Here is a 9,489-nt window from a genome sequence, read left to right as displayed (position 1 = left end):
AGTTTCAGACCACTGTAATAAAGCAAATATTGAAATAAAGTGAGTCACACACATGTTCTGGTTTCCCAGTGCATACAAGTTATGTTTACACTACACTGTAGTCCATCAAGTGTGCAATAGCATTATGTTAAAAAAATTCATACCTTGATCAAAAACATATATTATTTCTAAAACATATTCACAATCATCTGAGCCTTCAATTAGTTGTAATGTTTACGATGATGGAGAGTCTTGTCTCGAGGTTGATGGCTGCTGACTGATCAGGGTGGTGGTTGCTGAACATTGGGGTGGCTGTGCTATGTCTAAAACTAACACAGCAGTGAGGTTTACCACGCCAATTGACTCTTCCTTTCACACAAAGTTTCTCTGTAGCATGTGATGCAGCTTGATAGCATTTTACCCACGGTAGAACTTTCAACGCTGGAAGTCATCCTCTCAAACCTACTGCTGCTTTATCAACTAAGCTTATGGAATATTCTAAATCCTTTGTGCCATTTCAGCAATGTTCACCGTGAGTAGTTTCCATCTCAAGAAACAACTTCCTTTGCTCATCCTCAAGAAGCAACTCCTCATCCATTCAAGTTTGATCATGAGATTGCAGCAATTCAGTCACATCTTCAGGTTCCACTTCTTTTTTTTTTTTTTTTTGAGACAGAGTTTCGCTTTTGTTGCCCAGGCGGGAGCGCGATGATACAATCTCAGCTCACTGCAACCTTCACCTCCCAGGTTCAAGCAATTCTCCTGCCTCAGCCTCCTGAGTCCTGGGACTACAAGCATGTGTCACCACGTCCAGCTAATTTTGTATTTTTGGTAGAGATAGGGTTTCTTCATGTTGGTCAGGCTGGTCTTGAACTCCTGGCCTCAGATTATCCACCCACCTCAGTCTCCCAAAGTGTTGGGATGACAGGTTTTCTCTTGCTATTTCCACCACTTCTGTAGTGAATTCCTCCCCTGAAGTCCTGAACCTCTCAAAGTCATTTACGAGGGTTGAAATCAGCTTCTTTCAAACTCCTGTTTATGTTATTTTGACCTCCTCCCATTCATCATGAACGTTCTTAATGGCATCTAGATGATAAATTCTTTCCAGAAGGTTAACCACTTTTTCCCTTTAAAGATACTACCTCCAAGCTTTAATTAAATAAAGTCATGACCGTTTCTAGCTAGAAAACTGTTCCTTGCTGTGTTCCCGAGAAGCTTTATGGGTTACATTGTTGGAAGAGGAGGAAAGCTTTGCTCCAGGAAGACTGCCACATCCTTTGCCTGTTTGGAAATGGGCAATGGCTCGTTTGAACTTCTTTTTATGAGGCTTGAGTTTGTAACCTCTGAATCCTGCGTCAACAAAGACTTCACCAGCCTGGAGGCCACTGGAGGGTCAGGGGAGTGAAGCAGGGCAGGCGCTCAGTGTCCCGGCTCCAGAGCAGGTCACCTTACTGGAGCCATGTTCCAGCACAGCCCCTGGTACCGCAGGCTCTAGGCCTCTGCTGTGTCCACAGACCCATGCAGGTCACACCGTCTTCCTCACTCAGGACAGGTCCTCCTGCTCACACACCTGTGCAACACATGTCTTCCCAGAGAGACTCCCAATGTTGTCTTGTGGGGAAAAAAAATTGGAACTTTGTGTGTGTGTGTGTGTGTGTGTATATATATATATATATGGAAAAGTATAACAGAATTTTCACAAACTAACCACATATGCAAAACCAGCAACAGAGGAAGCAGGACATTCACAGCTCTCAGAAGCCCCGCATGGACTCTTCCCATCACTAACCTGAGAGGAACCACTCTTCCAACTTTTAACAGCAGGATTCACTCAACCTATGTGTGCTACATCAAGACAATCACTCAGTAGGTGCCGTTTCACTCACACCTGCCTTTCCAAAAGGACCTTTTAATACAATCCATGATGTTCCTTCTTAAGGCAACTCGTTTTAATTCCAGGAGCAGTCATGCCAAAAGCCCTGTGCAGGGGATTCTCCCTCTCACCTAGGCAAAAGCTGAATTTGCATGCACTGGGGTCTTCCCACCTCGCCTCGGAGGGGGGTCATGCGGGTGATGGCACTCTCACTCACAAAACACAAAAACCAGGGCAGACTCTTGGAGCTGGTGCAGGCTTCACTGGTATTCCAGACCTGAAACTCAGGTGAGACTAGAACCCCTCAAGAGGAAGAGAGTGAATAGAAAATGCAGGGGCACCCCAGACAGGAAGCCCGAGCTTAATGGTGACTCCCCTCTTTCTTCCCTCCCCTCTCACCCAGGCATGCACTCTCCTTCCTGGACCTCTTCCTGCCACCATCCCTCCACCCCCTTGGCCGGCCTCTGCCCCAGTCTGCCTACCACAGCCCGGCCTGGCCCCAGACCTGCCACTCTCTAGTCCACGCTCCACAGTGTGCACGGAGGGATTTTTCTAACACAGTACCTTACCCTGCCACTAGACCACTACAGACATTAATAGCTCCACATGCCCCTGGCACGGCCTCTTCCTCCCCAGGCCACCCCCTCATACTTCATACTTAGTCACACTGAGCTCCTTGGCCTGTGGAGAGGCCATTTTCTCTGCCCAGCACAGTCTTCCTGCCTCGGGTCCCTTCATCTCTCAGTCCACAAATGGACTCTGCAGCTTTCTCTCCACGCAGCCTCTGCTTCCTATGGGGCCCAGCCCTATGCCCAAGAAGTGGCATTGTAACTGCTGGCCTCACCAACTCTGCATACCGCCTGAGGGCTGGGATTAGATTTCTGTGCTTTGTTGCTTTTTCCTCCACAAAAATTCCTGATTTATACCTGATATGCAAAAAAGACTAATTGAATACATGAATGAATGAATGAATGAACTGTCAACAACCCATCAAAGTAGGTCAGTGCAAATCTATGCCCGGTTCTCTATCAGCTGCCCAATCAGACGTTACTCCACAGGCCCTCTTCCTGAAGAAAAATGCACCAATCATACCAAAAGTTATCAGAGTGAAAACAGCGCCTCCGTCAATAGCATAGAAAAAGTAGCAGCCTCAGGGTGGCTGCTGGTTTCTAAGAGGCAGAGGAAGCACCCTGGTGCTGAGACAGATGGAGGGGGATTTGTGTGATGATTTCCACCCGCCCAGTGTCCTCCCCGCTGTTCTCTGGGCCATACGCTTTAGGGGCTAAGGCTCCACGAATGCAGACAACAAGGAAATCACAAAGGATGACTGCCAGGAACAGGAAGTGGGTATAAAAATAGCTTCAATGGGACACAGCTGCCCCTGGACTGTACAGCAGTAAGGGAGGAAGCAGAAGCAGACAGACGTGTGTATGTCCTGTGTGTTGTGACCAGCTGTAAATATCTGGCCCTATATTTTTTCCTACAGTGTCTCTTCAATTTCAGGAAGTAGGACTTGTGGCCAGAGGTGGGGGCACCTGGGCATCAGCTTCCACCAAGAATGACTTAAAAGAAGTCACTGTTTTGGCAAATGAATTAACATCATCATGAATTTGTGATTCATTATTATGAATCACAAATGCTGCAAATTCATGACCATATTCAGAGATTGAGTGTCTCACAGGGAACACTGCAGAAACTGCAGCCAGGCTGTGGAAAACCGAGGGATGGCTGAGCAGTGGATTTGGGCGCTAAAGCAGCCCTGCTAGGTTCCCCAGCCCTGCTCCCTGCTCCAGCCCTTCCCACTTCCCCAGCCCCTGCTCCCTTCCCCAGCCCTTTTCCCTTCCCCAGCCCCTGCTCACTTCTCCAGTCCTTCTCCCTTCCCCAGCCCCTGATCCCTTCCCCAGCCCTTCTCCCTTTCCCAGTCCCTTCTCCCTTCCCCAGTCCCTTCTCCCTTCCCCAGCCCCTGCTCCCTTCCCCAGTCCTTCTCCCTTCCCCAGCCCCTGCTCCCTTCCCCAGCCCCTGCTCACTTCCCCAGCCCTTCTCCCTTCCCCAGCCCCTGCTCCCTTCCCCAGCCCTTCTCCCTTCCCCAGCCCCTGCTCCCTTCCCCAGCCCCTGCTCCCTTCCCCAGCCCTTCTCCATTCCCCAGCCCCTGCTCCCTTCCCCAGCCCTTCTCCATTCCCCAGCCCCTGCTCCCTTCCCCAGCCCCTGCTCCCTTCCCCAGCCCTTCTCCCTTCCCCAGCCCCTGCTCCCTTCCCCAGCCCCTGCTCTCTTCCCCAGCCCTTCTCCCTTCCCCAGCCCCTGCTCAGGTTAAATTTCCATTGGCACATCAGGCCTGGATGTAATCAATCAACTGCTCATACAGGCAACAATCTGGAAGCCTTTGCTTGTGATCAAAGCAGGAGCTAGACCACTGACCTCCCCAGTATAACAAATTACCCATAAGGCCTGAAGGCTGAAGTTTACAACAAATCTCTGTTCCTCATTTCCCCAAGACTATCTTTAATAAGTAACAAGACCCCTGACCCCCTACTCCAGCTTGGCATATGAATGCTTACAGCTTGTCCTATCTCTCCTGAATGAATGAGATTGGACAGCATTCCACAGGCTGGGCCAGGGCACTGGGTGGCTTGCTTTGTTTGATTGGGTTTCTGTCTGAAGAACACTTTTCAGAGCCTTTGACTCCTTGCTGACACCTTCACTATGACCACTCTAGAAGTCCCTGGGTCACCCACTGCTCTCCAGTGGTAGAGATGCATGGGAGAAGACCAACTATCACTTTTGCCTCAAATCTTCAGAGAGATAGCCCAAAGGAGTATTCAGGAATAGTGAGCTACATGATAGAAAGTTCTGGGAAAACTTCTGGGGGGCTGGAATTTGAATGTTTCCCCTGCCTGTTTTGTGAAAAGGACCTTTAGTTGAGACTCAAAAGTTCTTTGTCCATCTAGAACTATCTGGGACAAGTATAGAGACCACCTGAATCACGGGGATATTTGGGCTGGATGCCAGGCTCAGCCCCTTACTGCAGATGGCCATGGTTCTGGACTGCATTGTTCTATGCTAAGTTTGGTTAAGCTGAGAACTGGTCTCCTGGAATCCTCCCCTGAATGACTTGGGGACAGAGTTGGCCAAAAATGGACAATGGCCTAGGGTCTGGAAGCAGGGTGGGGCGGCATGTATCTCTGGTGGACAGGTGTGGAGGAACTGGTGGGTGCAGCTTGTCATTGCACTCCTTTGCTCTATATCTGATTCCTCCCACCACCTGGCAGCTCCAGGCCACCCACAGACATCTACTGCCCAGTGATGGAAGCTGCAGAGGCACCTGCTCTCCATAGACTCCCTCAACAGCACCCCTTGGTGGTCTCGCTCCTGCATCTAGGCACACCCAGCTTCCCAGATTTCCCTGCAAGCTCCAACTCAGCCACCTATGCCAGTGGCCCACAAGGTCTGCTTGGTGACTCTCCTAATTCTCCAACATCCTCTCCATGCCTTCATTTCCCCAGCTCTGCCCCAAGTGTGGGACTCTTGGTACCTTTAAGAAACCCTTATTCCATAACCTTTTTAGGGGCTTTGCTCTCTTGATTACGCCCTGACTGATGTGATTCCAAACCCTCAAGCGAGTTGGAGGAGACTGAGTGGGCCTGTTGGGATCTCACAAATCCAGCCCGCCTAGTGTGAACATCCCTGACATCCCTCCCAGGCTCGTGCTGCTCCACAGTTCCTAAAGCAACTGTCTGAAACTGCAGGCTCCATGAAGTTGGGTCCCCTGATTTGGACTTCTCTTGCCCAGATGACTGTGTGGCTTGCACTCCCACATGGCTAGGTCTCTACTCAGGTACAGTTGACTCCGGCTGGCCCAGAGATGTCTTTGCTTTTCTAAGGCTGGAAGGTTTAAGACGGCACAAAACTGCCCATGCTGCCAGCCAGAAGAGGCCCCCAGGAACCCACGATTCGAATTCTACCCACTGGGCAGCTCTCATGCCTTCCAGCAGTTCTTTTTGTGCACTCCATCTTTTCCAATCTGCTGAAGCTACCAACTCCGTGGTCTCCTTGGGGTCCTTTAAAAAGGCTTCATTATATTAATTTTTCAAAATAGACTTGTATTTGAAAAATGTTGAGTGTTCCAAGGGCCTGGGGTTTCACTTCATTTGATGTGATGTAGTCTCTGAAAGGACATTCAAAGGGTTGTTTGCTTAGGCTAAAGGATGCTTCATTTAGTCTTATCCTAAGGCTTTGCTGCAACACTAGCTAGGTAAAATCAAAATATGTCCACTGTTACTCTGAAAAGGAGAGGAGATGACCAAGATCCAGAATCTCCAAACCCTGAAAAACCAAGAGCACAAACATCTCCACAACTCACACTGCTGCTTGAAAAGTTACCATGGTTCAACTGGATGGATGTCAGGCACAAAAACTGCTCTATGCCTGCTCAACTCCCCCATCCTGGTGCAAGTCTCCAGTCTGGCCACTCCAATCAACCAGCAGTGACATTCATGTTCCCTTTACCCTTTCTCCCCAAGATACCCACTTTGCGTGTCACTGGTCTACAGCAGCCTGATTTTCTTTTCTTTTTTCTTTTTTGAGACAGAGTTTCACTCTTGTTACCTAGGCTGGAGTGCAATGGCGCCATCTCAGCTCACTGCAACCTCCGCCTGGGTTCAGGCAATTCTGCCTCAGCCTCCTGAGTAGCTGGGATTACAGGCACACACCACTATGCCCAGCTAATTTTTTTGTATTTTTAGTAGAGATGGGGTTTCACCATGTTGACCAGGATGGTCTCGATCTCTTGACCTCGTGATCCACCCATCTCAGCCTCCCAAAGTGCTGGGATTACAGGCTTGAGCCACCGCTGAGTTTGGGAAGGGGACGTTGGTAGGCTAGTGAGTAGAGACTCCATGTCTCCATAAAACCCCTCTGGCCCTGACTGATGTTGTCTGTCCTCGGTGGGGAGGACAATCGGAGGACATCATGATTGAGAACACCAAACAGGAGGACTTGAAGATATCCATTCCAGGAAGGCTGATGGGTGATTAAAGTGTGGGGCATAGACACATTGGTGAGTAAATGCAGACGGGAGAGAGGAAGAGTGATGGAGACATGAGATTCACAGTAGATAGCAAAATTTACAACTTGTGCCTTATCCTAGAAGCTAGAGCTTTATAACGGCTGCTGTCAATTAAGTAGCATAGTGAAGAGCTGCAGCTCAATAAATAGCATCAGAGAAATGCCGTGTCCTTTCCAGCACCCCTGTGCTGCCTCCTCTGCAGGGAGAAGAATAGCTCTTACTTACCCACCTCCACCTCCCACCTCGGGAACTAGGAGGGCAAGGTGTAAGTGTCCTGAGCTTCCTGCTACAAAGCTATTTCCAAAGAGATGCTGACAGATAGAGAGGTATGCCTCCAAGGAGCAGGAAAATTTCCTCCCAGTTCGAGTATACAGGAAAAACTCCACGGGCTGATCACACACCCACAAAAACTCAACACAAAAACCTGCCAGAAAGACTTTCTCTTTTTGTGAGCCTCTGCAAGCTTGTGTGAACATATTTTTCTCCCTGCCTTTCTGCTGTAAAATTATGCTTCTGTATTTAGCAAAGTATGTCCACACAGTGAAAGGGAAGAGTTCTACGTAGCTGTTAAAAAAAAGTGCTGGGCCCAGTGCCCGAACCTTCCCTGCTTCACAGAGGAAAACATTTTCAACGTTTAAAGATACATTTTTCCTGGTATTTATTTCTGCATATCTTTATAATATACTATTCTTCTATTCCTTGATTATTCAGTATTTTAGAGTATCTTATTGGCTTTCTGTTAAGGAAGGTGCGAAGGCGGTTCTTTTACATCACCCCAAGCCCCACCTCCTTGCCTCCCCTCCCCGCAGGCAGAGTTTACATTATTCATATGAGGTGCATCGTGCCCCACTGAGGCCAGTGGCCGGCTATGAGCATGCCTCTTCTCTCACAACACTTCATATTTGTTTTTCCAGGAGTTAAAAATTGGCTCGGGCTTTTGTTTGCTCAGTTTTCCACGTGCTTCTTGCTAACATTTCTAAAAATGTTAACACATCTGTTAAATGCCAAAAATTATTTCCAAACCCTCAAATACAGTAGCTTTTTTTTTTTTTCCTAGAGACTTTTGAGACTTCTTCATCTGTCTCTTGTGTTGGGTCCACTGTTTCCAGAATTCCATGTTATCTCCTTTTCTCCTTTATTTTATTGAAGTCCATTATCCAGTAGGTTTCAAAGAAACTACTCAGGTCTATGGTCATACCACCCTGAATGCACCCAATCTTGTCTGATCCCGGAAGCTAAGCAGGGTCGGGCCTGGTTAGTACTTGGATGGGAGACTGTCTGGGAATCCTGGGTGCTGTAGGCTTAAAAAAAAGGAAGAAAGAAAGAAAATACTCAGACGAAAAGACAGATGGATAGATAGCGATGAATGAATATGTATATAAGTAGATGGCAGATAGATGGATAGATGATTAGTACATAGATAAATGATATAGGTAGACAGATGATTGATAGACAAATCTTGTTTTCATGTTTAAAAATATCTATATTCTCTCCCACCCTCTAGACCAATACTAGTAATTTTCCTTTAGTAGTACAGTTTTCCTCCTCTACTGATGCAGTACTATCCTTGATCTCTGAGAACATTCAATATTGTTCTTCAGTTATTTAGCTCTCTGGTTATTTTTGTTTCTTTTGCATACCTGCTTTGAGATTTTACCCCTTGGTGTCTGTCTTTCTTGAAAAGACTTTCTCTACAGCATCTGGTGACCCTGGGCTGCCCACTCATGTTGTAGAATGGGGCATTAAAGTAAGTATGGATCGGAGTTTGGGTGGGGAGGTGATACAGGGGAGAGCTTGCAGACTTATACAATGTGAGCTAGCCTCAAGCCAGGACCCATCTAATGCCAATTCCTGCCAATGTTTGCTCTGGGAGTTTTTCACTTTCTCCAAGGAGGAATTCTCCACACTTCTCCCAGGTGAGGGCAGGGTAGACCTGTGGAAGCAGAGTGGGAAGAGGGGCTCGGTCCCAGGTTCAGGAAGCTGGTTTTCATGTATTCTCTTTTCAGTTGCAAAGCTCCCCACAGCCCTCTCTGGGTCTACCATTCCCAGCCTAGTGGCACCGTCTGCTCCTTCAGCATGTAAATGTCCCACCTAGTTATAGGTTGAATTATGTTCCCTCCAAAATTCATATGTTGGAGTCCTAAGCCCCGAGTTCCTCAGAGTGTGGGACTAGATTTGGAGATAGGGCTGTTACAAAGGTAATTATTTCAGATAGGATTGCTAGGGTGGGCCTTCATCCAGTGTGATCTGTATCTTCATGAAAAAGGGAAATCTAAGTGTACAAATAGATACATTTGTACACATGGAGAATGCCATGTGAGGATGCTGCCACAAGCCAAGGAACTGACAGAAGGTAGGAGAGAAGCCTTGGGCAGAGAGAGGCCTGGGGCCTTCAGAGGGAGCGTGGCCCTGCCAGCACCTGGATCTTGGATTTCAGGCCTGCAGAACCATAAGACAGACACTCCATTCCTGTTTCCTAAGCCACCTAGTGTGTGCTACTTTGTCACGGCATCCCTAGTCAGTTACCACCTCCTATGCAGACTGTGTCCAGCCTGAGGAAGGAAATCTTTTAAAA

At 48.0% G+C, this 9,489-nt stretch overlaps 1 pseudogene; it reads left to right on the top strand.

Annotated features, from left to right (window-relative positions):
* The first annotated feature begins 8,098 nt into the window (after window positions 1-8,098).
* Window positions 8,099-8,217, top strand: LOC118147892 (5S ribosomal RNA; annotated as a pseudogene).
* The last annotated feature ends 1,272 nt before the right edge of the window (window positions 8,218-9,489 follow it).

The sequence above is a fragment of the Callithrix jacchus genome, chromosome 1 (genome assembly GCF_049354715.1).
Source record: "Callithrix jacchus isolate 240 chromosome 1, calJac240_pri, whole genome shotgun sequence".
Classification (NCBI taxonomy): domain Eukaryota; kingdom Metazoa; phylum Chordata; class Mammalia; order Primates; family Cebidae; genus Callithrix; species Callithrix jacchus.
Note: the sequence above shows the minus strand (reverse complement) of the source record. Positions and strands in the feature narration are given on the sequence as shown.